Source organism: Vulpes vulpes, chromosome 13 (assembly GCF_048418805.1).
Source record: "Vulpes vulpes isolate BD-2025 chromosome 13, VulVul3, whole genome shotgun sequence".
Lineage (NCBI taxonomy): Eukaryota > Metazoa > Chordata > Mammalia > Carnivora > Canidae > Vulpes > Vulpes vulpes.
Genome location: NC_132792.1, coordinates 150,113,407 through 150,138,641, shown reverse-complemented (window position 1 = coordinate 150,138,641; position 25,235 = coordinate 150,113,407). Strand labels below are relative to the sequence as shown.

General features: G+C 45.7%; 2 long non-coding RNA genes across 4 annotated transcripts; one reads left to right on the top strand and one right to left on the bottom strand.

Moving 5' to 3' along the window:
* Positions 1–3,529: 3,529 nt before the first annotated feature.
* LOC140595004 (uncharacterized) lies at positions 3,530–22,587 on the top strand. Of its 3 annotated transcripts, XR_011996389.1 has the most exons (6): positions 3,530–3,620; positions 12,323–12,459; positions 19,375–19,429; positions 19,887–19,954; positions 21,451–21,557; positions 22,511–22,587. It is a non-coding gene; the product is annotated as an uncharacterized lncRNA (long non-coding RNA). The 3 variants fall into 3 exon arrangements; XR_011996387.1 differs by lacking the exon at positions 22,511–22,587 and having other exon boundaries at positions 21,451–22,456; XR_011996388.1 differs by lacking the exon at positions 22,511–22,587 and having other exon boundaries at positions 19,339–19,429; positions 21,451–22,456.
* LOC140595005 (uncharacterized) lies at positions 19,409–22,580 on the bottom strand. The gene is made up of 3 exons (XR_011996390.1): positions 22,441–22,580; positions 21,434–21,518; positions 19,409–19,548 (listed from the first exon to the last, which is right to left on the bottom strand). It is a non-coding gene; the product is annotated as an uncharacterized lncRNA (long non-coding RNA).
* Positions 22,588–25,235: the final 2,648 nt, after the last annotated feature.

Genomic DNA, 25,235 nt, shown 5'->3' with positions numbered 1-25,235 from the left:
GAAGGCTGTAGTAGTAAAGAAAGGAAAGTGAGCAGAGAGGCCGTTATAAGACCTATTCTCCAGGTGCTTGAGGAGTGGTGAGCTGGGGCACAGCCAACCCCAGCAGAATTAGGGACCCGGTTCAGAGACGCCAATAGACTGGCAGGCAGGGTTTCTTTTCTCTTTCTCCCCACCCCCCTCGGCCCCCTCCTGCATTTTCTCTTCTCTGCTATTGACACTGCATCAGAGAACTCAAGGCAGGGTTCCTTCCCTTGCCAGAGGCCGCACAGGGAGTGCTAGGCTCTAGAGCTCAAGTGTCCTAAGCAGGAAGCAGTGATTTAGCTCAGGCCCAGGTGAGGCCTGGGGGTAGAGGACCTTTCACGTTTCCATCCGGTAACCTGTTTTTTGAGGCTTTGCTTTGAGTCCATGGCAGAGAAAACACCTGTGAGGAGGGGTTGCTGCCAGACGAAGGCTCCTGAGCATGTGGTAAGTTGGCCCTAGTGATGGATTCAGTGCCAGTAGAAACCATGTCCCCAGGATCGGGAAAAATCAACACCTACGCAAGGATTTGCACTGAGTCCTGGTTGATTTTTTGTTGTTGTTTCCATTGGAAGTGTATGCCGAAGTGGTGCAGAGAGAAGGAAGTTTTCTAAGTTCTCGGGCCATAGTTGGGGGCTAACAGGAGGTTGGGCACAGAAGAAGGTCAATGAAGGGAGTTTCAGGAGCCCCTTCTGGACAGTTGTGATGTACAGAAAAGAAGATGGGATGTGGAATCAGGAGATCTGAATTTAAAGCCTGACTCAACTTCTCATTCACTGTGTGATCGTAGACAGGTTACTTAGCTCCCCTGTGCCTCAGTTTCCTCATGGGAAAACATGAAAACCATAATATTTCATGGGGCTGTTGTCAGGACAAAAAGAGCAAATACTATTCATGTGTTATTCCATTTCTCTGGGTCTGCTCCCTTCCTCAGGAAGCTGTAGGGTGTCATCGTTAAGAGCTCAGACTCTGGAATTTGACAGAGCTGGGTTCAAATGCCATTTTGGATTACAGATAGAGATATTTAGGTATGGAATGATCAAATGCCTGGGATTCGCTTCAAAATAAGGCAGGAGGGGGAGAGCCGGTGGGGTCTCGAAGACGCAAGATTGGTCATGGGTTGATCAATGTGGAAGCTGGGTGATGGATACATGGAGGTTTTTTCTAGAATTGCCCTACCTTGCATATGCAGGCAGTCCTCACTTTGCATGGGTTCTCATATGCATGGATTGCAGTTGCCAGGGTTTAGCTGGATAACAGCAGTCTCCCCACAACCCAGTTCAAATTTCAGTTACCACGGTATATTAACCGTGAGTAATTGCATACAGCACAAACTCTGCTGCCGGCTCTCCAGGGCTCAAATCACTGCATCGAAACCCGATGCACGTCCTGATCAGTGATCTGTAGCATCACTGCTTCTAAAGACCATCAGTTGGGTTTTGGTCACTGCCCATCTGTTGTTCACAGGCAGACAGGAAAGCCTGTGCTGGGTTGCCTCTTTGTCCCCCAGGAATAAACCCACACGACATTTCACCCAAATGGATAATCGAGAGAAAGAGAGAGAGAGAGAGAGAGAGAGACTTGGCCAACAGAAATGAAAATGCACCAGAGAAATGAAAAGTGATAACACTGCAAGTGAAAAGTGAAATTCGAGCTGAACGTAGATGGAATGACAGACTGACAACCAACTGTGGGTGCGTTGGCAGTGCCTGCCACCACTCAGGACTATGGATGCAGCCGGAGGGACTTGGTGAAGGCAAACTCAAGGACAGAAGTGGTTGTGGCGAAAAGGAGGATGGTGTCAGAGAGGAAGCGACAGCAAGAAAAATCTTTGCATTGAAGGCACCCTTGGAGGTGCTTCATGACATTGAAAGTACAAATGATAAAATGTTGGAAGCGCATCCAAACTTAGAAATATGACAGCTCCCCGAGGCATTAGAAAAATGCTGTCTGTATTGTATATGATGAGAGAAGGCAATCACTGTTCAAACTACCCTTGATTTGCTTTTTTTTTTTTTTTTTACAAAGAAATAAAATACTTTCTTTTCCAGGGGGGTGGGTGCAGAGGCAGAGGGAGAGAGAGAATCTCCAGCAGACTCCTCACTGAGCGCAGTTCGATCTCACAACCCTGAGATCATGATCTGAGCCAAAATCAAGAATCCCTCGCTTAACCGACTGAGCCACCAGGCACCCCAGAAACAAAAAAACTTTCATATGCAATGTGTCCAATGTTTGAAACTGCAGTGTACTAAATACACATTAACTTTACTATTTTTTTGTTTCTCGATACATTTACAACTGACAGGAAGAGAATTTTAGGGGTTTTGATAAAAATGTCTAAAGGTCACAAAACCCTTATAACTTGTCTCATCGTTTATAAAGATGGCTTTGCCTCCTTCGAGTCTCAAGTTCCAGCTGGCAAGGGCCAGTTTCACAGTCCTGCACGCTGTGGTTAAGCGAGGATTTTCTCTTTGGACATTTTCAAGGCTGAGTAGTTTTTTTCTCATTCCTATTTCAACCATTTTCTTATGAAAACTCTCTGACCTTCCCGTGCCTCAGTTTCCTCACTTGTCAAATGGGAATAGCAAGGGCACTCACTTTGCTAAGTTGTTGTCAAGTTTTAACAAGCCAAAAAAAAAAAAAAAAAAAGAAGAGTTTTAACAAGCTAACGCCTGTCAAGCATGCAGCAGAGTGAACGACGTCAGCAAAGCGCTCAATGAATGTTGGCTGCTATTATATTTATGGATCTAGACCAGAGAGGGATACAAGACCTGAGAGGTCGCCGAGTATCCGTGTGTTATACTAACCACCACTGCTACCATCAGATGCCTGTTTGCTTCTTTCCTTAAAACACTGCCCTGAGTACTACACTGAAGATTTCCGCACAGCTTTCTCTTGAGGAGCCTCCAACTAAATTTTCCCCAGTTTTGTTCGGATGTTTGAATGTTACCATAAATCTAAGTAATTTCCTGCCTCCTTTCTCTGCACTGCATTTCCCCTCCTGTGCTCTGGATCCAACACCCTTAGAGCCTCATATCTTTCAAAGGTGCATCTGTCTTGACTCAGTGTCTTGACCCCTCAGGTGCCATAAGGAGCCTTCTCTAGCCTCCCACAGCACTTTGTGTCTCTCCTGTCACTTTTCATTAAGAGCAGATTATACCCCCTGCCTTCTCCTTGAAACTCCTTGCAGAGTGAGACTATAGAAGGAAGACGACACAGCATCCTTTGCGCCATTCCCCCCTAAAGCACCCCGCTTCCCAATCAGGTATTACTCTCTGCCTTACTACCTTTGGGGAGGGATGACGACCCACCCCACCCCACTAAAGGGGCAGGGTTTTATTGCCAAGGTAATTGGTTTAGGCTAGTGGTTTGTTTCTGAACCAATCAATGCAAGACATTTCTCTGCACAGGGGGATTGGTTTTGAAAGGAGCATGTGACCCGGTTGGGCCAATGAAAAATGAGATGTTTCTGGGAGAAAAAAGAAAAAGCCAAAGCATCTTTGCTTTTAAAAGTGAACCTCGGTAAAAGCTTTCCTCTCTTTGGAAAACCCTGGTGTCTAGGAGAGCGGTGCCGTAATGCGGGAGGCCAACCTGAAAATGAGGTCAGTACACAGAGGGGAGGTGGCCCGGGAGCCACTGAATGAATCCAACCCTGAAGCTGCCTGACCTCTGAACTTCTACATACGTGAGCCAAAAAAAGTTGCTCATTGCACTGGAGCCTAGTTCTCTGGAAGGTGCAGTGTAGCCAGGCCTAACTGCTACAGGAACTTTATCTTCAACTTTGTATCCGCTGCAAAGGATCTCACTAAAGGCTTGTTGGGTTGGATAAACCCACAATTCTAGTATGGTTCCCTCTGGCTCTCTAGATCTTGTCAGCAGAGCAGTTTTCCCCATACAAGTCCCAGGCAGTCCCCTTCCTCATCTGAGCTTTTGGTTTGAATAGCTGATTTATAAATTTTTATTTGTTAGAGGGGTGAGGGAAGGGGCAGAGGGAGAAGAAGAGAGTCTCAGGCAAATTGCATGCTGGGCCAGGAGCCCCTCCTGGGGCTGATCTCAGGACCCTGAGATCATGACCTGAGCCCAAACCAAGAGTTGGGCGCTTAATCCACTGAGCCACCCAAGTGCCCCAAATAGCGTATTTTCTAAAGCTCAAACAGAGCTTCCTGAAGTGACAAGAGTGTTCTTGTGTTTCCAGTCCTGCACTCTCTTGAAATTCCTTGATGAACACTGGCAAATCTGAACTCATTGACTCTCCTTTTTTTTAATTTTTTTTTTTTTTTTATTTATGATAGTCACACAGAGAGAGAGAGAGAGAGAGAGAGAGGCAGAGACACAGGCAGAGGGAGAAGCAGGCTCCATGCACCGGGAGCCCGATGTGGGATTCGATCCCGGGTCTCCAGGATCGCGCCCTGGGCCAAAGGCAGGCGCCAAACCGCTGCGCCACCCAGGGATCCCTGACTCTCCTTTTCTAGACTTCGGTCTGGCACATTTTAGATTGCAATTGTAGTTATTTCAATATACTTTTCATGAAATTTTAAGCTTATTGCTTTCCGGTGCTAACTCTGGACTCACCATAACGTGCTGTGGTGACTTGATTCACAAAACTGATTGAAGCTTTCTCAGTTTTTAGGCATTTACGTTGCCAAAGAAATGACAAGCCTCATCCAAAAAAAAAAGTCTTTAAGGCATAAAGAACCCTTGGCCTTGGCCCCAACATCTGCACCAGCAGGAAGCCAGCTGTCAAATCTGCATGGTTCCAAAGAGGGCTTAATCCAGATCTCAGGGGCAGCCTGGGTGGCTCAGCGGTTTGGCACCTTTAGCCCAGGATGTGATCCTGGAGACCCGGGATCGAGTCCCACATTGGGCTCCCTGCATGGAGCCTGTTTCTCCCTCTGCCTATGTCCTGCCTCTCTCTCTCTCTGTTTCTCATGAATAAATAAAATCTTAAAAAATAATAAATAAATAAATAGATAATCCAGATCTCACTTCAAATGTTGTAAGAGGGAAAAATAGAAGAATAACTTCCAAGAAAGTAAAGCCATCAGCCACGAAGGACAACAGACATACATCTTCTATACTCTTTACCACTTCCTACCAGTTTGGGATTAAACATGCCATTGCATGTAGCTACGTCATTCATTTTCATCGCTAAATAGTATTCCATTGTAAGAATATAGCATAATTTAGCCATTCTATCATTCCTAGATATTTAGATTGTTTCTGTTGTTTGCTGTCATGGCATGACCATTCTTTGACATGTCTTGGTAGTACACACGTGGACAGATTTCTCTAGGGAATATTCTTAGGAGTGCAACGAACACATCATTGTGTACTCAATAATTGCATGCATTGCCAAACTCCCTCATGGTGATTATGCCAATTATAGTCTATCCTGCAGTATTTGGGTTCCTTTATTTCATACCCTTGTCTACATGTGCTATTTTTGGATATTCTAATGTTGCCTAACTGGTGGAGGTACGATGTTGTTGTTGGGGTTTAATTCACATTTCCCAATTACTAATGAGGCTGAATATCTTTTCTTTTTCTTTTTTAAGATTTATTTATTTATTTATTTATTTATGATAGACATAGAGAGAGAGAGAGAGAGAGAGAGAGAGAGGCAGAGACACAGGAGGAGGGAGAAGCAGGCTCCATGCCAGGAGCCTGACGTGGGACTTGATCCCAGGATTCCAAGATCGCGCCCTGGACCAAAGGCAGGCGCTAAACCGCTGAGCCACCCAGGGATCCCCCTGAATATCTTTTCATATCATTTATTGGCCATTTGGATTTTCTCTTTTGTGCCTGTTGGGTAGAGCTATTGGGTTGCCTATCTCTTTCATATTAATTTTGAGGAATTCCTTGATGTAACTAATCATTACATAATGTTGCAAATATTTTCTCCCACGTGGGGCTCATCTTTTCACTCACTATTTGGTCTCCTGATGATCAGAAGTATTTAATTTTAATGTAAGCTCTTTTTCTTTCTTTTTTTTTTTTTTTTGTATTCCTCAGTCTTTATCTCTCTATCTATATGGTTCATATTCAGAAGCTCTGAGAGATGATCTAAATTAGTTGACCAAGCACAATATAGCACAATGTGACTGGATGATACCCTAATGCAAAACCATTTCCTAGGTTCTAGACAGCCTATATATGTGTCTGTGTTAGGATCAGTGCCAATCTCTAAGGTAGGAGAGTACCATTTAAAACAATAAATGGGAGGCACCTGGCTGGGTCCGTTGGAAGAACATGCAACTCTTGACCTTGGGGTTGTGAGTTCCAGCCCCACGTTGGGTGCTGAAGTTACTTAAACTTAAAAAAAATACAACAATAAATGATGGGGGCAGGTGGAAATTACACAAAGAATAAGATATTTAAGTCAAGAAATATTACTTACTGACAATAAAGCTCTTAATAATCCATACCCAGAGATGAAGAAAATAAACAGAAAGCTTCTTAGAAATTATGTCATTCGGGGATCCCTGGGTGGCTCAGCGGTTTGGCACCTGCCTTTGGCCGAGGGCGTGGTCCTGGAGTCCCGGGATAGAGTCCCATGTCAGGCTCCCTGCATGGAGCCTGCTTCTCCCTCCTCCTGTGTCTCTGACTCTCTCTCTCTCTTTCTCTATGTCTATCATAAATAAATCTTTAAATAAATAAATAAATAAATAGATAGATAAATAAATAAATAGAAATTGTCATTATGTGGGATTTTGCAACTCAAATATCTGGTAATTAAATACTTAACAACAACCTAAAAATGTGATTTGTAGATGGCTTGTCGTTTCTTTGGCAACGTAAATGCCTAAAAACTGAGAAAGCCTAAATCAGTTTTGTGAATCAAGTGACCACTCCCAGAATTCTTTTCTGAACATAGTTCTTAAAGCTGCTTTATTTCTTTGCTTCCTTGATCAATCAGTAACTCTCCCTCTCATTTTATTGGTGTCTGTCTAGAATCCATCTGAAATGATAGGTTTCCGGGCAACTCCATAGAGTCTCATCTTTGCCACAGGCCTGGCTCTTGGTTTGGCTGAGAAGTTTTAATCGACCTTTGGAAAATGCTCTGGACCACGATAGTTTTATCTCCTCCTGTTTTGGGTAGAGAAGCAATTGACTTTTCTAACTCTGTAAAGATCCGTATTTCTGGATACTAGGCAATCGGACCAAGTCTTCCCAGCACTGTGTTGTAACGTCTTACTAAAAGCAAGAAGGAACATTCAGTATACACTAAGCGTGTGGTTTTATGCAACTACTTCCTCTGGAGTTAGGGGCTTAGGCAACTGATCGGCCCTTCAGATAATTGCAGGTGACAATCTTGCCAAATGTTTTTCTGCATGACAAGGACACTGGCTTTCTAGTAAATAATATCAATTTTCTTATCTCCCAGCTGCTAAGCCAATGCCACATATTTTGGGTTTTTATAACAACAATACCATACATTTGGTACCAATTTCTATTTTTGTGAGGGTAGGGTTAGGTTGCTCTAACAGAGACCCATCAATAATCCCTCACCTTAAGGAAGACAGAGGTTTAGTTCTTTCTCAGGTAACAGTCCAAGATGAGTGTTCCGGGCAATGGGGGACTCTGCTGCACCTGACATTTAGGCATCCAAGCATCTTCCATCTTATTGCTCCTCCGTCTCCTAGACCTTGACACTGTCGGCGTGGTCAAGGTTAAGTCATAACCTTACTTGGATCCCAGTGTGTGGAAAGACGGGAAAGAATGAGGAGGCGGCATACCCTGGTCTTAAGGAACAGACCTGAAAGTGGCACACAGCACTAACATCAAGGAAGGCCGGGAGATGTGACAAGGATAAAGAAAAGAGCAGATTCCGGTGTTCAGTTGGAGTTATATTATTCCCAAATTTCCATCTCAAGGCATCAAGTCACTTTTCAGCTCTGAGAATAGAGACTACTATTCAATATCAACATATCAATATCAATAGATATCATAAAAACAGAGCCACGTAGATCAGAAATACAAAAGGAAGTTCTCCTCTCGTGGACATATTAGCTGAAAAGCTGAACAGTGTCACAAGCATCTTGCTGAAACAGCAGGGCTAAATAAATAAATAAATAAATAAATAAATAAACAAACAGCAGGGCATTGAGATTTTAAATCACTTCCAGCAAGCCAGATGCGGTAAAAGGAAATTAACTGTACAGAGCTCAGTGTTGCTAATTGAAGATATCTAAAATTTCACAGGTAGGCTCTTAGGAAGATGTGTTCTAAGAAAGAAAGAAAGGGAGGGAGGCATCTGGATGGCTCAATGGTTGAGCATCTGCCTTTGGCTCAGGGTGTGATCCTGGGGATCTGGGATCAAGTCCCGTATCAGGCTCCCTGCAAGGAGCCTGCTTCTCCCTCTGCCTGTGTCTCTGCCTCTCTCTCTGTGCCTCTCATGAATAGATAAATAAAATCTTAAAAAAAAAAGAGAGAGAAAGAAAGGAAGGGAGAAAGGAAGAAAGAAAGAGAGTGCCTACAACGGTGCCTGGCATAAAGTAGGCACTTTCCCTACTTAAATATCAATTTCCCTTGCTTCTATTGTGTTTATTGCTCTCCAGGGGCTGTCCTGGCTCACCTAAAAGAAGGTGGTGTGATCCCAAATGGCTGGGGGGCAAAGGTGAGGTGCGCACAGCCCCACCTCCCCTCCCACCCCGGGGGGAGTTCACCCACTGCTCTGTGTGCAGCCACTGCCTCGTTGGCAGGGAGAGAGGTGATCTCCCAGTGGCCACTCAGGTTCATGTTTGTTCTGTTCAGGCCCCTTGGAAGGCTCAGGAACGTGGTGTGATAGATTTTTCCGAGTTCAATCAGGACAATTAAATAGATGTCTCTATTTCTGGATGTTTTGAGTAAATTCCTGTCTGGGTTGCCTAAACCAAAGGTCATTCGTGTTGAATCCAAAGCCCTGTATTGAACTTTGTCCACTGTCAGGAGAGGACTGGCCACCAGGAGAGGAGGGAAAAGGAGACGACAGGAAAGAAATCACCATCTGAGCTCATTGTGAAGGAATAAGCACCAGAATCCTTATTTTGAGCTCTGTAAAACAAACACAAAACATGCACACCCCCCCCAATCCCCCAGGAGTAGACACCAATTGTTTGTAAAGCCTTGTGTTGAGGATGAGAAAGAGAGATGGAGGAAGGCCTTGCTTCACAGTCCTTCTGGTGGACAAGGACAAAAGAAGAAAAAATAATTGTCCTAAAAGGAACAATATTAGTGAAGTGAAACAGCATAGTCAGTGTGTCAGCATGAAGAGACCGTGAGTGAAATGAGTCTAGAAAACAAATGATTGGTGTATTCACTCAAGCATTCACTCTACAAGCACTTATGAAGCACCAGCCATTTGCCGTCCACAGTGACAGGCACTAGTGACACAAAAACAGATGGGACACAGACCCTGCCCCTGTAGCTAGAAGCAGGGAACAGGCAGCTTGGCCAATGGAGCAGGAATGTGTCACCAGAGCTGTCACTGACACCAGTATAAGGTTCAGGTGTTTCCAAAGAGCTGGGGAGTCTGTGGGCAGAGCCAAGAAGAGGCTTTCCAGAAGGGGTAGCAAGGGTGAAAGCAGCGTGCAGGGAGCAGGCCCAGGGTCTGAAGGGCCAGGGTAGCCACTAGGGCCTCAGAAACCCAAGTTCCCGAAGCTTCTGTTACTAGGGCAGGCCATTAGAACCCGGAGAGCAGCAGCTTTAGAGCAGAGGTGCCTGTTCTGGGGACAGTGTGATGATGGGGAACGATTAGCCTGTATGAACCAGTTGAACTGCTGCTGGGGAGCACCCTGCCCTCATCAGGGCAGCTGGTCATCGGACAGATGATCCCGAATCAGCACGGAAACCACCTTGATGAAGGAGAGAGCAGGCTGTCCCACCAAACCTCCTTTGAGGAAGTGTTACCCTAAAACTGCCACTCTGGGGCAGATGGAAAGGAACTGGGAGCTCCTCATGGATGACCCTAAGTTGGAAGCCTGGCTCCTTAGTTTACGGATGGACAAGACACTTGTATTCATTAATAACTGATTGGTGGCAAATAATAGACATTCAAGCTAGCCTAAGTGAGAAAGGGTTAATTTGACATAAAGATATAGGACTATCCCTTAATACTGGAGGGCAGGGAAGGCATCCAGGTCCCAGGAAAGAATAGGACCAGGGAAGTGGGTGCTACTCACCAGGAACCATGCGGTGCACTCTGTCTCTTTCTCTCTGATTTCTCTATCTGTCCCTCCTGTTCTCTGTCTCAGCATAACAGAATATGACCAACACCCCCACCCCCGCCCCTCCATGGTGTCCTTGTTTCTATTTCACAGTTCCCAGTTGATGGAAAGTTTGGATCTCTCTTTAGACTCAGTTCCAGAGGCCCGAGGCAGGACTCATCCTGAGTTGAGGACAGGAGAGCAGGGTTCACACTGGACACATGGCAGCCGAGGCACAGAGTAGTTACAAGGTTCCTGGGAGTTAGGCAGGCGCCTCAGAGGAGGCCAGCCACTGCCCCTCATATCTCTGGGCCCTGATCCCTGAAAATCATATCATCGCTTTACCTGGTAGTGGAGTAGATGTGACAAGTAAATATATGGGAAGCGACTACCATATAGTAGGTCCTTAGGAAATGGAGGTGGTTGTGATGATATTAGGCAGTAAAGGTGGAATGTGATCTATTATTAGGAAAGCCCAATCTAGGGCCCAGGCCCGCAGCCTTCTTTCCTCCACCAAAGCTGATCACATTAACATAAAGATATGGGACAAGGTCACTCTTCCTTGGTCTCTCTCCTTCCCATCCTCTCATTTCCCACCCCCTTAGTTACAACTTAAAGCGCCCCCCACCCCAAGCTGTCTTTGCTGTTACAAATCAGTCATTTACATTCGGGGCCCCTGCCACCCCCACAGGTAGTCCTCTGTAATGGCTTTATTTAGGAATAGTAGGTCTCTACCGTGATTATATGTCTTTCCTCTTTATTGAACTTTAAGCCTGTGGTCTGATAGACCACGTCTTCATACCCTGGACATCGCTGTGCATCTGGTGCTTGCTTGATGATATTTGTTGACTTACCATGTTTTCACAGCAAGGCCAGTATCCATTTATAGACTCATTAGAGGAATCTCAAGAACTCATTTATTTTGGGCCACTGCCTTGAGCCAGGATAAGGCTGCAGCTTCCTAAATAACTGGTCATGTGTTTTCTTTCCATTCCCATGTAAGCCTCCATGTCATGTAGCCTGAGATTTGGAAAGGGTTTGGTAGGGATCCGGGGTCAGACAGCTCCCCACAGCAGGATTCCTCCCCGTAGGAACCCTGAGACATGGCATCTGGTCGCTACAGGGAGCTTGTTGTCTTCCAAGGAAGCTCAGGCCAGCTTTTTTCTTTTACAACCTAGAAAGTTCTTTGCATGAAGAATTTCACATCTGCCTCAGATTCAATGTTCCTACGTCTGTAGGACCAGAACTAATGCCTCTTCCCTGTGGCGGCTCTCCTTGCATTTTCAATGAGGGCCCAGTTCAACGTATCAGGACCCCCCTAAGCCTCTTCTTTTCAACCCAAGTATCCTTAAATCCTTCTCCACAAGAAACAGTTTGTAGATCCTTTGTCTCCCCTTGCACAACTTGATGTGTTGTGTTTCCCTTTGTGAATCTTTCTGAGAGTTGAGAACCCAGCACAAAATGTAACACTCTAGTGTGGTCTGATTATGGAGGGGAGTAGGATTAGGACCTTTGTTCAAGATCTATCTGCTGTGATTTTATTTTTTAATCTAGCTGCTGTGATTTTATTAATGACAGAACAGTAATTTTATTAATGTAGATTTGAGCTATTGTCTTTCTTTTTTTCCTCCTCCTCCTTCCTTTTTTGATTGAACTACCACAATTTTGACTCATTATTAGCTTTTAAATCTTCATATTTTTTTAAAATATGGAAATTACTCTTTTTAATAAATGTAACCTACATTATTATGGAAACTTCAAGCAGGAAAAAGCAAAATATGAAAGGATAAATAAGAGAATAACAACCATACTGTAACCCTTCCTCTTAAAAATAACTATTGATTACATTTTGGTATGTACTCTTCCAGACATCAGTTTCTATGCATGCACACACACATGTGTGTACACACGTATACACTTTGACAAACATGGGGTTAAACCTCTGTGGTAGATTAAAGACGGCTGCTAATTCTTACAGCTCCTTTAGTTGATGGGTGGTATCTATTTCCTGTGTCTGGGCTGGGCCTGAATCTGTTTTTAACCAGTAGAACGTAGACGGGGTGATCCTGGGTAACTGCCAAAGTGGGCCTTAGATCTTAGCTTCTGCCTTCATCTCTTAGAAGACTCTTCTTGGAGCCCAGCCATCATGTGCAGAAGCCTAACCAGCCACATGCAGAGGCCCACGTGCAAAATTGAAGCCTGTGCCTGAAAACGCCACAGAGCTCCCAGATGGCAACCAGGATCAGCTATCAACTATGTGAGTGAGGCCCTTTTGGACTTTCCAAATTATCCCAGAGCCCCAGTCAGTACCAAGTGATACAGAATGATCCACTAAGTGAGGAGTAATTGTCATTTGCAACCACTAGGTTTTGGGGTAGTTTTTTACAACAGCAGTAGATAACTCAAACAGTTACACATAATGACAGCAGATGTTTTTTACGGTATTTTCTATGTGCTAGGCCTGGTTATAAATCCTTTATACGTGTTTACTCGTGTAATCCTCACAATAACCCTATGAGGCAAGCACTATAATTATCTACTACTGTTCTCATTTTATAGAGGAGGAAACTGAGACACAGGGAAATAAGTCTTGCTCAGGGCCACACAGCAAGTAAGCGATAGGGCTGGGATTTGAGCCCATGTGGTCCATTAGGACTGTGCTCTAATCCACCATACCCCACTGCCTCCCTGCTGCTTTCCCTCAGTTTAGATATTATGAGCAACTTTCAACGTCAATAAATATCAATCTACAAAATCATACTTAAGGGCCACATGTTGAAATCTGTTGAAAGCTCAATTCGATCATCCAGAGTATTAGCGATCTCTTGGAGTTGCGGGAGTCTCTTCATTGGATGTATATATCCTACTAAAGTCTTCAAGTTGATAGAATTTGTTGAATAGATCGGAGTTTAGGAGTGAGCTCTCTTGAGCCCAGGCGAGATGTCCTTCGAGGATACGTCGTTTAACAATACTCGTTAAGTACGGATTATTCACCAATGTTTTATTATCTCAGCCACTGGTTTCCAAGCACAGGCTGGGAGATGTGCTACCTAAAATCGTGTGGGCTTTTGTTAAAATACAGATTCTCAGGCTTTGCCCCAGACCTTCCAGTAAGAGACTCTCTGAGAATGGGGTTCAGGAATCTGTCTTCTAAGAGCCCTTCACACATGATTCTGATGACAGCAAGATTTGGGAGCCATTGATCTAACCTCCCTTTCTCCTCCTTATCCATATCAAATCCTATCCCAATTCCCCATGTACACTGTGGGAACACTCTGATTATCACTGTGAGAGATGTCCTGGCTCTGCTCTTAACCAACTATGATTTCGTATCTGGACTTTTCTTTACCTGTAGAATGAGGAGGCTAGGTTAATTATTTAGTGGCTGCTGTGGTATGCCCACACATCCCTTCTTCAGGACTGAGTCACTGATTCCCTCAGCTCTTGGGAGTATTAGCTGGCAGTTCACAGGGGACCTAAGGCCACATCTCCAGAAGAGTAGTCTGTATCTGATGACTGGTTGGTGAGGAAATATGAAGACCCAGTCCCCCAGCCTCAGGGTGAGCCAATTCTGAAGAGCCAGCCTCTGGGGTGAACCTGAGATTTGGGTTGCATCTGCATCATGGTTTAGTTCCTCCCTCTGCCTGTTTCTACTCCATGCATTTGCCCGATCTCCATCTCTGTCTGTTTCCTAAGGAGCCAGTCGTCACACTGAGCTTTTGTTCCTGATTGGGAATGAATTGATAGCAAAGGCTCTTTTTCTCATCCCTTTTCAAACATCCTGGGTGATCTGTTCCAGAGCATTCTCCTCTTCGTCCTCCACCCATTCATTCTCCATTCACTGGACAAAACTGGACAAACTTTTATTGTGCTCCTACTGTGTGCCAGATCCAGAGCTCAGCCTGGGTATTCAGAGACTTGGCCGTGTCTCCAACCGTGGCAAGAGAGCAAACACTTAGGACCTGAATGGCTCTTCTGTCTCTTTGTTGTTTGTGAGGCTGTGTTGTTTCCCAGACTGTGGGCCTAGCCCATCTTCTCGCTCTGAACACGACCCAGAGGGCCTTTTTATTGCCCTGGTCATGGTTGGCAAACCCTTTCCCCCTTTGTAGGGGCTTTAACCTTCCTGACACCATTCTGTTTCTGTCTCTCTTTGTATTCCCTTCTTATCCTCTGAGGTCCTCCTTCCAGCTCTGGCAAGGGTCAACATAAATGTTTCGTTCCTTTAAGACTCTCATATCTATTTCATGGTTACTGGGTGTGGGGTAGTGGAAAATCTGAGGGGGGAGGATCTTAAGGTCTTCCAGAAGGGCTAGTGCAGATGTAAGGGATCGGAGTTTAAACAGTCATCCAGTAATCCATCTAGGACCTACCTATATCAGACAAAACTGGAATAAATCAGCCACATTTGCTGCTGCCACTCCTCTCTCACCACCTCCAGCCCTATCTCCCCACTCCTCTTCATGGATTGACAGCTTGCCTGCTCTCTGTGCTGCATGCTTCTTTCCCCTCCCTGTGCTGTCAATCATTTTTATTTTTCACTTGAATGAGACTGAGTCGGAATGCATCTTTTCAAGGGTTCATCACATTTTAAGCTTGTTCTCATACCATATTGCAACATAAAAGGCTTTGTCCAGTGGACAGGGACAAGGCATCGACAGACATTAAGAAAATAGCTCTTTCCAGCCCTTTGCAATCACATCCCGTCCAAGGTCTCTTCACTGAACAGATATAACAATCTAGTATAAGAACAGAAGGAACCCAAACCCAACACTCTGATTTTATAGATGAGGGAACCAAGAAACAGTGAGGTTGAGCAGCTTCCCAAAGGTCACACAGCCCTAATTGCCAGAGCAGGAAAAAAAAGAGTCCACGGATGGTACATTTTGGGAAGACTTTGCCTGTCGGAGGTACTCCTAAGATTTCTAGATACTACCTAAGAGTATTACTTTGATTGAGTATATTCAGGAATGAACCTATTCTTACTAGTCTCTTTTATCTGTTGCTCCTCCATAGTGGATCAAGACCAAGCCCTAAGTACCCCCCCCCCTTTTTTAAAGATTTTATTTATTTATTCACGAGAGACACACAGAGAAAGAGAGAGAGGCAGAGGCAGAGACACAGGCAGAGGGAGAAGCAGGCTCCATGCAAGGAGTCGATCCTGGGACTCCAGGATCACGCGCTGGACTGAAGGTGGCGCTAAACCGCTGAGCCACCAGGGGATCCCTAGGTACCCTTTTGGATGGGGGTCAAGAACAAAAGAATCTAGGTTCCAGTCCACCTGGTTCCAGCCCTTACAAGCTGTCTAACCTTAAAAATGCCATTTAACCACCATATCCTCTCCCAGCCTGGCCTTGCCCTGAGTATCAGACAAGACCAAGCGCATAAAATCTCTGAAAGATGGAGAGCATTTTGCCACATTGGGGAGCTTTTTTTTTTTTTCCTTATCCTGCATGTGTACTGAAATCCTTGATGGAACTTGAAATGAGGAGTGGGGGCGGGGGGCCCTGGGGCTGGGACTTGGTGTCTGGGAACTTTTTAAAAAGCTCCATAAGTGTGGAAACCACTGACAAAGTATACAAGACAAATAGGACAGAAGAAACAAATGGCATAATTAGCCAAAAAGAAGTCTTAGATGATCTGATTAAGGTGGATAACTAAAGGACAACTTAAAGAACAATGAAATTGTCTACCTTTCTCAGAGCGCCCAAAATCCTAATCTCAGACCACTCTCTTATTCCTAGAAAAGGTGTCTACTGGTATAATGACATTGCTTTTACCTTGAAGTATACATATTCCCCCACCCCACACACACCAGGAATCATCTTAACCCACCTTCATGCTGAAGTCAGATTCTTTTTTTTTAAGATTTTATTTATTTATTTATTTATTTATTTATTTATTTATTTATTCATGAGAGACACACAGAGAGAGGCAGAGACACAGGCAGTGGGAGAAGCAGACTCCTCACAGGGAGCCCGATGTGGGACTCGATCCCCAGACCCTGGGATCAGGCCCTGAGCCAAAGGCAAACGCTCAACCACTGAGCCAACAGACACCCCCGAAGTCAGATTCTAAGTAATGTCTTTGAGTGACCACCCCGGCCCTGGTCTGCTCTTTAAGGCCCAGGAAAACCATCTGGTTAGGCCCTGGAAAATGGATTCGTAGTAGCCCAAATCTCCACGGGGCCGTCTATAAGCCAAACTGCTGATGTGTTCCCTGGGGATATTCGGTCACTGTCCTCAGTCCCCTTTGTAAGTGATTGAACAGCTCTGAGCAAACTGTTCCATCACCAGGTCTCTGAGATGATCATTGTCACCTGATCATCACCTCCCCCTCCCACCCCCCCAGAGTATGTCCTTCCCTGTAGCAGGTTCTCTTTGGAATACCAGGGGCCGGTGGTCAGAAACTTGCTGCAGTGGCTAGAACATTAAAGAACACGAGTCTGAGAAGAATGAATTTGGGGGAGCGCTTCATTCAGTCCCCGAGACGCCAAGGTAGACAGTTGTTACTTTTGGCTGCCCAGCACCTCTTCTCCCCTCTTCTGGGGATGGAGCTTCCTTCCTTGGGAGAACTCCTTTCTTCCTCTAGGTGCTGATCAAAGTAGCCTCACTTGTTTCTCCGGAGCCACAGGTGTAGACCTGTGACCTGGCTTAACCATAACATCCTACTTACTTGCCCATAACAATTGGAGGATTGGGGATTATCTAAGGACCAATAACAAATAATAATAATAATCAGGGATTTTAAAACATGAAGCTGGTGGGGAAACTATCTTTTCTTTCCGGTCAAATTGCTACATAACTGTGACTCCAAGAGCTGCCGAGAAAGAAGGCGGAAGGATGAGGCCACCATCCAGCGATGAGGCCGTGAGAGAGAGAGGGAAAATGAAAGAAAGAGGATGTTTTTATGGGGTCAGGTTTTGTCTGATTGTTCTGGCATTATCTGGCACCTCTTTTTGATTCTTTGAGCTGCCCCAGGATTTTTCCCCAAAGCACCCCCCCTTTCTTTTTTTACCTAAGCCAGTTTGTTTTAGAATTTCTGTCACTTGCAACCCAGAGTCCCAATGAATAGAAATATTCTGACAGCATTCCTCTCTACCATATGCTTTTTCCAAACTTTAGAAATGTGAGGGTCTGTGAGTCTCAGAACTGAACTGTGTTCCTATCTCCTTGATCAGAGTGTGGGATTGTTGGGCGGTCACTTGGTGATGCTGGGAATTATGTCTCCGAGCACCCCCTGCCCTGGATGACTCTGGTTAGAGGGGCCAGAAGGGAAGTGGCCTGAGACGTGGAAGATAGCAGTGGAGCAGCCACCAACGTGCCCCGAAGGCCACTGTTGGCTGGAGCTGGTGAGGCACGCAGAGATCTAGCTGGGCTCCTGTGTGTCCCCACTCTTCCTTGCTCCTCTGGGACTGCCACCCCTGCTGACCAGAGGTGACCTCACGCCCACACTCAGACACTTTGCTCAAACTCACAGAGGCAGTGGCTGCAAAGAGCCAGCCACCATCCTTCCAAAGATTCTGCACGAGCCCTGGGTGGCCCCATTCATTGCACAGCTAGACCCGCCATGCTCTCTGTAAGCTCCACGTCATTCAGCCCCACCGGTGCAGGTTAGTGACTTCTGAGATCTTTCAACAACCCCCAACAGATATTCACTTTCCCAGCTCCTGACCCCATTGTGAAAGAGCTCATCTTATAATAAATCCACATTCCCTATTCCATAATACTCGTAGTAGTTCTGCTTCCAGAGTTTATTTCTGACTCATACAAGTGGTATTGGGTGGACCCAGACACAGAAGCTTCCTGCTTCCTTTCTTTGCTTCATGCTCACACCCAAGTCCTCCCATCTCTGTAATTCTCTTCCTCTCTGGTCACTACAGCTGCTTCATCTTTTCACGTCCCCTCCCTGGGTTCGTAGGAAGATCTGACTCTGTTCCTACTTACCTTATCATTGTGCTAATTGTGATCTCAAGCCACTTTTCCCTCTGACCTCTGACTCACCTTCACACTATTTCACGCTCCATTCCAATCACAAGACTGCAGGCAGCCTGGAGTTTGAACACACACAGGCATCCAGCTAAGGCAAATGCCTGGACGCCCTGCCCAGAGCCTCCCACCCCTGGGTTCCATGTAGGACATGTCATTAGAGGAGGAAATAGAGGACTTCGTGGGTACCGTGTGGTGCCTACAGTAGATGCCATATGGTATTTATAAAATGGATTAACATAGTAAAAACTATTTGAGTTGAGGGAGCCTGGGTGCCTCAGTCAGTTGAGCATCTGCATTTGGCTCAGGTCATGATCGCAGGGTGCGGAGATGGAGCCCCATGTCTGGCTCCCGGCTGAGCTTCTCCCTCTCCCTCTGCCTGTAGCTCTCCCTGCTTGTGTTGTCGAGTGTGCATGCACACTGCCGTGCTCTTGCTCAAATATATAAATTAAATTATTTTTAAAAAACTGTTTGAGTTGATATTACCAAGGAATATTTTCAACTTCAACATGGCATGCTGGCCCCCTGTACAGTGCATGCATGGGTCTGAAATTTCCACTGGGGTGGGCTTGAGGTCTCTTCTAGCTTTGTGATAATGGTTCAAAGGCCAGAGCTACTAATCCTGCACAGCCTCTGCTCACTATGCAACCTCTGTTGGGTCAGCAGGCCTCTCTGGGCTTTGGCAAGTCTACCTGGATCAATGAAGTAAACAGAAAAAAATTGAAAATCATGGTATCTTAGGTCTGGAAGCAACCTTGGGGGTTATCCCTAATTTGGGCAGCTGCTTCTTGCTTATTTCCATCCATTCCCCTGGCTTTGTCAACCCTTCCAGCCAGAGGCCTGTGGCCACGTAGCACTGTGCCATCACTGTAGGCAGAGGCTGGGGATGGTGCTTCATGACTCTGTTGGGACTTTGTCCAAGAGGTGGAACAAGTGTCCAGCAGCAGAAGTCTTTTTCATATAGAGTTAGGTATCCTAAGTTTTAAAAAGGATTCTGTTGCCCCGTTGACATGAGACATGAACAGCAAGTAGGTACTGGGAGACTTGGGAAATGGGAGAGGAAGACTAATTTATTACAGGCAAGAATGAGGCGAGCGGCTGCCCTCTCTGAGCGTCTGGTATCTGCTGTTGACACACAGTCTTCTCAACAGCTCCGTGAGCTAGGTCGTGCTACCTCTGATTTACAGATGAGGGAACTGCGATCCAGCTGTCTCAAATCCTGTGCCTCAAGGGACGCAGCTGGTAAGTGGCAGATTCGGGATGCCAGGCACTTTGGAGTGACCTCAGCCTCTGTTCTCTTGCCGTGTATAACCCAAGACCTGTCTCTCAGTCATGCTTGATGAAGGATGTTTTCGAGTTCTCTGATAAGAAGGGAATTGGAAGCCAATGCATTATGTCATTCCATCACATACAGCACGTCCTACATCATGTGTCATCTCATACCAGGGGTTGGTTGGGTATGATTAAGCAATGCAGTGGTCTTTCAGGCATGCAGATTTAGCTACTTTCCCCTCCTCCTTTTGTTGTCTACACACATTCCTCAGTGTATATCCTCTGGGTGGATACCTGCCGGGCCACTGAAATCAAGGTTGGTTTCTTAAGCAGGTGAGCAGTGCCCTTAAACTGAGGTTGGTTTGGCAAGAGTTGTTTGGATCTGCTACATATCATGCCTGTCCATTCTGTCCTCCTCTGTCCTCAGAACCTCCTGGAGTACCACGGGCAGAGCCCCAGCTGCAGCCCGGAGAGGAAAAGGACTTGTCCTAGTCGGTAGGCGTTAAGTCTGGTACCACAGGCCCAGTTTCCTGATTCTCGTTTACATGTTTCACAATGCTCCTTTTGTATAGGTGGGATGCATTTTTTTTTTTTTTTACCCAGGCCTAGTGCTGATTTCAAGAGCAGAGTTGGGAGGCTTTAGCCAGCCCCTCTTCTTCATCTCTATCAGCACCCCATCCCTCGCCCCACCTCTTATTTTGTCATGAACAGCTGATGTTTCAGGTAAATTCTGTACAATCAAAGGAAGCTGGGGTCCCTCAGCCCACCCCTTCCCAACCAACAAGCGGCCTAAATCCTTCCTGTATAGAAATACCGGAGCCACTAGTTAGTCCATGTATCTGTCTCTTCTAGGAGACTGTCAGCTTTTTCCCCAAGGGCAGAAAATAGACCCCCCCTTTTCTCTGATGTCCCCAAAAGTATAATGTGGACTCTGCATAGCATAGTTACAATGAGTATTTGCTTCTGAGCCTGCTGCTGGAGGGGCCAACTATGCTCAGCCCCAGTTAAGGATGCTTGTCTATTTGGAAATCGGTATTCCTTGCATATCTTCACTAGGACCGGAGTTAAAGGGGTTAAAAGATAAAATGACTTAATTTTTTATGACTCATATCATGGATTCCGTCCCTAGACTGTGGATTCCCTAAGCAAAGCCCACGTATCTGCACATAGTTGCTACTCAGTGTTTGCTAAATAAATGACTTAGAATCTGGATACGGGATCCTTATTGTACCTTATACGGTACCTAAGGGTAGCACACCTTACATGAAAAGGAGCCCAGACATCATCAGACTGTACTATCACAGAAGAGTGAGGTTATTTGATGGTGTTTTGTTTTGTTTTGTTTTGTTTTGTTTTGTTTACCATCGGAGAGGTAAACAAATGGAATTTACAGCCCAATGTAAGGTATGAAGGCAATCATGGGTCACCTCCATGCCTTTGGCTTTTCACATTTTAGTGACTTGAAGTCACTCTTATAAGAAAGGATAGCTCACATTTCAGAATTGCTGTAGACATACACTGGGTTGGTTATCTGCTCAGTTGCTCTTCTCTGGGTACAGTTCAACCTCCCTCAAACCCCTTCAAACACACATGCTCACCACACCCCTTGGGGGGGTCCAGGCAGCCATGTTTATGCTATGACCTGCTCACGTTCACCCGGGAACTTGGAATTTGAAATACAGAGACACAAAGAAAAGAGCTTATCTAGGGAGGCAGGCCCATTAATGGCAGCCCCCCGGAGGGGAAGTCCACCCATGTACGAGTGCACACGTATGCACACACACTCTGACAGAGTAAGAGATAGAAAACCCCATAGTTCTCAGGAATAAATGCATAGAATCTGAAAGTGAGTTCATCTTTTCCCCCTGTTGCTTTCTGCACCTCCATTTCTAGTATAATAAGATACAATAAAGCTTGTATTTTATTTCATATTTTGAGCACTTCTAAGCCCATGGAAGGGAAGAATGTACTTACCTTTGTATTTCCCTCAGGCCTAACCAATCCCTGACGCTCCTCAGGCACTCAATGAATGTTGATGTCGTTGAAATAATTTGATTGACTGTATTGACAAAAACAACAAATATTTACGTTTCGGGGGGTAAGTTTAAAACTCTACTCACATCCAATAACCTATCTGTCTTTGTGTTCAGATATTATGTTGTGATTTAAGAAGCAAGTATCTATTAAAGAATTACCCATGCTCTAGCAAGAACAAGATGAAAGGGGAGATCCTTCTCTGCGCTCAGAACCTGCTGGCTCCAGAACCCCACAGGGGATACACAGGAAAGGATGCAGAGAGCAATTGGGGCCTGCGGTTCGTGGATATACCCCAAGCAGACCCTCTTCAGGGTCCAGGCTGACATTCTGAGCTTTTGAAACAGCTCTTTGGACACAGAGTTGAGAGGCTTTGGGAAGAGTTGAGAATGAGCTGGCGGTTAGGAATCTGAGCAGAAGGAGGTAGGTGTGGAGGAGGACAGCTTGCCCCCGAGGAGACAGTTGGTAGAGTCCTTTGGTGAGTGCCTACAGGCCAGTAGCCTCCTGTCTGAAGGGTTAGTTTGCTGCACCGGCCACCCAAAGTCAGTCATGAAGGATTGGGGATGGTCTTGGTGAGGTGGGGAAGGGCACAGTGCCTTCAGGGTGTGGACACCCACCTCCCTGCACCCTATATCAGGTGTCCCTCGGCTAGTGCCCTTGTTCCTGCTCTCTGGGCGGCCTTGCTCTGGGAAAGAGCTGTGGAGTATTGACACACATGCGAATGTGGTTGCATCTGAAGATCTTGAACATTCAAATGCCTTCTCTGCTGGAAAACTTGGAAAGAGGTTGGGCAGAGGAGAGGGGAATGGACCCAGAGAGCTTAAAAAATGTCTTTGCAAACCCGTATTTGCTACACTAAATATGTACATGATGTAAGTGGGCCTTGCACTTTGGGGTGGGGGGGTTCCATTCAAGTTTTAGGATTTCAGTGATAAGAGAATACATACTTAAGTTCTTTTTTGCTGATCAATGTTCTTTTATGATATCTCTGCTCTCTTGTCTCTATCGTTGTCTTAGGAAAACTTCTTAAAAGTGTCATTTTTAGGGGCTTCTTGGGTGGCTCAGTCGGTGAAGCGTCTGCCATCAGCTCAGGTCATGATCTCCTGGGATCGAGCCCTGTGTCGGGCTCCCTGCTCAGCATGGAATCTGCTTGAAGATTCTCCTCCTCGGCCCCACCCCTCACTCGTGCTTGCACATGCACACGCTTTCTCTAAAATGAATGAATGAATAAATAAATCTTTTTTATGTATTTAAAATAAAATTTCATATTTCATTACATGTATTTCATCATTATATTTTTATAAGCTGTTCATTAGCCATTTGTAATTTTTATTTTGTGGATTCTCTGTATCCTCAACCCATTTTTCTGTTGGGTTGCTGTTATTTATTGTAATGATTTTCAAAAATCTTTATATATTAAGGGTAGTGCTCATTAGTCTATCCTGAATGTTGTAAATAGATTCTCTACAATTTGTTCTTTTTATCTTATAGTTTGGGTTTTGGTGTTTTTGTCCTTCAGAAGTTTTAGAATTTTCTGCAGTCAAAGGCACCATCCTTTGCAGCTCCTGCCCTTTCTGCTGTCAAAGCTATGCATAAAGATTCTTTTGCATGTGCCAGATGACCTGTTTGTGAAGGGAACTTTATTTTTCATGGATACAGCACAGCTGGGTGGTTTTCCAAAGTTGCTGACCAGAGGTAGCAATGGCTGGGTCAAGGTCATACCATGACCAGATGGTATTTCTGCTCTGCAGATTTTAGAAGCAGAAGCGGTGATGAAGTTTCCATTACCTGGAGACCCATGTTCATCCTACATAGAACAAAAAGTAAACTGAACCGTGCTAAGCCCATTCTTTGCATCTTTATGCAAAGGCTGTGGAAGTAATTGGTTGTTTCTCTCCAGAACCCAGCAAATGGCCTGGGCTCACGACGGAGGGGAAATGTCCCCCAAGTGAGAACACTGGCCTGCTGACAGCATCCGAGCAAACTCTCCAGCAATAGCCTGGCATGGGCTCCCCTCCCACAGGGGTTGTTGATTGCTCAGGCTTTTACAATCCTCCAGCCGTGTTCCAAGGAGGTTTTGTGGTTTAAATCAATGTGCTTCTGGGAATAAGTGGCCTTATTATTTCTAGTTGCCATTATTTGCTGTGCTCTTATACCACCGTGACATAATATCCTTTGTGCAGCTGCACAATAACTGTCCTTTCAGGAATCTCTAAGAGCTTTCTAATTAAGACCCACAACCACATGACGGATGGAGAAACTGAAGCCCAGGGACAGGAATGTCAGCGCTTCACCTTGGTCACAGAGGTGCCAAGCCTAGGTCCTCCCGCTCCTCCTGGAGGAGCTGCAGGCCCCAGGCCACTCTGCTCATGTAGGAGACTGAGGCAGAGCCCGCACCACCGTTGGGCAGCCGTGGGCACCTCCAGGACAGCGTAGGGCCCCTGGGCCACTGAGCTATTGAGCTGAGGACTGAGAACTAGAAGTGCTCCTGGCTGGGCAAAAGCCCTTGAGTTTCAATCTGTTCTCCGTGGCAAGGTCAGTTGAATTCCTAAGTAAGTAAACTTGATGGACTGCCTTCTGTGTGCCGGGCAGCAGGAATGCAGGGAAGAACCTGCAGGCCCCCCTTCGGGATGTTCAAACGCCAGACAGAAGAGACAGGTATGTAAGTGGGGGGCTATAGGAAGCTGAGTGTTTTAATAGAGGGTAGACCAGAAGGCTAGGGTGGCACCCAGCTCTGTAGGGCTTTCAGGGAAAGCTTTTTTGGAGAGGAGGAGTTTGCACCTGGGTGAATCTTTAGAGAGGACTGAGGAGCCGCCTGGAGGCAGAGCTATGGGGAGGAGAACGTGGCGTTCTGGAGGCCTGGGTGTGTAGAGGGCCTGGGTGTGTAAAATGCACCAAGGCTCAGAGGACAAAGAATGGCAACGCGTCTAAAGTTGGCCAAGGTTCTCCTATTGTTCTTTCTCTCTTCTATTTTTATAGCCCAAACTCCATCCCTTTTTATTCTTTTTATTTTTATTTTTTTATATTTATTATTATTTTTTAAATTTCTTTTTATTGGAGTTCAATTTGCCAACATATAGCATAACACCCCGTGCTCATCCCATCAAGTGCCCCCCTCAGGGCCTGTCACCCAGTCACCCCAACACCACCCCCTTTTTTTTTTTTTTTAAAGATTTTATTTATTCATTCATGAGAGAGAGAGGCAGAGACACAGGCAGAGGGTGAAGCAGGCTCCATACAGGGAGCCCGACGTGGGACTCAATTCCGGGTCTCCAGGATCACACCCTGGGCAGAAGGCGGCGCTTAACTGCTGAGCCACCGGGCTGCCCCCCAACACCCCCCATTTTATTCTTGATATTTTCCTTTGGAAGTTAAACACGTTGAACGTGAGGGGTTTTGTTTGTTTTTGCTTTTGTCTTTGCAGTCTTGCCATATCTCTCCACTCCTTAAGGCATTGTGGACACCTCTGACTCAGGAAAGATCATGTTTTGGGGAGTGCCCTCCCCCCCAAAAAAAAGCACAGGGGTGCCTGGGTGGCTTAGTCAGTTAAGTGTCTGCCTTTGGCTCAGGTCATGATCTCGGGGTCCTGGGACTGAGCCCTGCATCCGGCAGGGAGTCTGCTTCTCCCTCTTCCTCTCCCTCTGTGATCTCTCTCTTTTTCTCTCTCTCTCTCTCAAATAAATAAACTCTTTAAAAAAGAAAAAGCACAAAGGTAAACTGCATACCTTTTGCTGCATAATAA